Source organism: Octodon degus, unplaced genomic scaffold (assembly GCF_000260255.1).
Source record: "Octodon degus isolate 3935 unplaced genomic scaffold, OctDeg1.0 scaffold00071, whole genome shotgun sequence".
Lineage (NCBI taxonomy): Eukaryota > Metazoa > Chordata > Mammalia > Rodentia > Octodontidae > Octodon > Octodon degus.
Window position 1 is genome coordinate 3,990,945 of NW_004524647.1, and position 1,303 is coordinate 3,992,247.

General features: G+C 44.1%; 1 pseudogene; it reads right to left on the reverse strand.

Annotated features, from left to right (window-relative positions):
• On the reverse strand, window positions 1-1,128 carry LOC101581166 (annotated as a pseudogene).
• Window positions 1,129-1,303: the final 175 nt, after the last annotated feature.

The following is a 1,303-nucleotide window of genomic DNA, read 5'->3' on the forward strand; positions in this document are numbered from 1 at the left end:
GATCTCTCATCTCTTCAGTGCATTACTTAGGATTTCATTTATCCAGCCCCATATTCATCCCAGATCCAAACCGCCTCATGTTTTCCATGCTAACCCCAAGGAGGCCCTCGATGCCTCCTATTTTATTTATGCCAAATCCTATGCCTTCCATTCCTATTCCTGCAGGCCCCAGGTTTCCCATTCCAATGCCTTTGTTCAGGTGATTGACGTCAGTAGGCTGCCGTCCTGCTCCTAACCCCATGCCAATGCTACTGAGTCCATGGGGAAGTTGTTGTGGACATTCAGGAGGGGAAAAAAAAAATCTCTCTTTGATAAGGTTCTTTCATCCATTTTGATGTGCGTTGGTCTATCAAATAGCAGCTGAGCATTAAACATAGATATAGTTTGCATGGCTTCAATGAACTGTTCAAAACCCACAGTGCCTATTCCACGACTTTCCCCATCTTTATCCTTCAGAATGTCTGCTCGGACCACCACACCAGCCATACTAAATACTTCCTTCAGCTTCTTCAGCCAACTTTATAATCCAGATTTGCTACAAATACTGTACTTCCAAGTCTTCCAGCCTGCAATATACAGATAATCTCATTTGGGATGTTAGGATTATCTAGGATACTGGGTAGGTTATTAATCACTCCTGGGATACCTGGACCCATGCCTCCCCCATCAGTTCTAGCCATTGCCTTCTGCCTTGCTCTCCTGGCTTGTTCACCATCAGGATCTTCTTTGACTTTCAGTGGTCTTCCATTCAGAATATGCTTGTTTAGAACTTCAGTAGCTTTTTTCATGCTTTCTTGAATTCAACCACGACATAGCCCCTTGACCGCTTCAGTGTCCATTATGAGCTCCATGTATGTTACCTCACCAACTTTTTCTTTAACCAGGTCCTTCAGAGACTACCATTTCACATCAAAAGGCATGTTCATAAAGAAGGCGCGGTATCTTTTAGTCGGATTGGCATATGGCTCAAAGCGATTGCCTCTCTTTTTATATTTTTCTCCTTCTTCTTCTCACTCTGAGTAGGCCATTCTCCTTCACCCTCTGGCCAGGAGCCCTGTTGCCAGTCAGCACATTGGGTGCGCCACTTTCCTCCTCCATTTTGGGCTCTGTCACCACCACCTTGGCCATCACTGTCTCCTTTTTTCCGCATCTGGACTTTGAGAAATGGAATTTTAGAGGTGAGTTCCATGTAGAGGAGAAAGAAATTCCCAAGGAGCCTTGAAGAGTCTGGAGGTTCTGGATTAAAGTTGTTTTGCTTGGTGTTCATAGATTTTTGCAGGACAAAAATAACTTTATGTAAGAC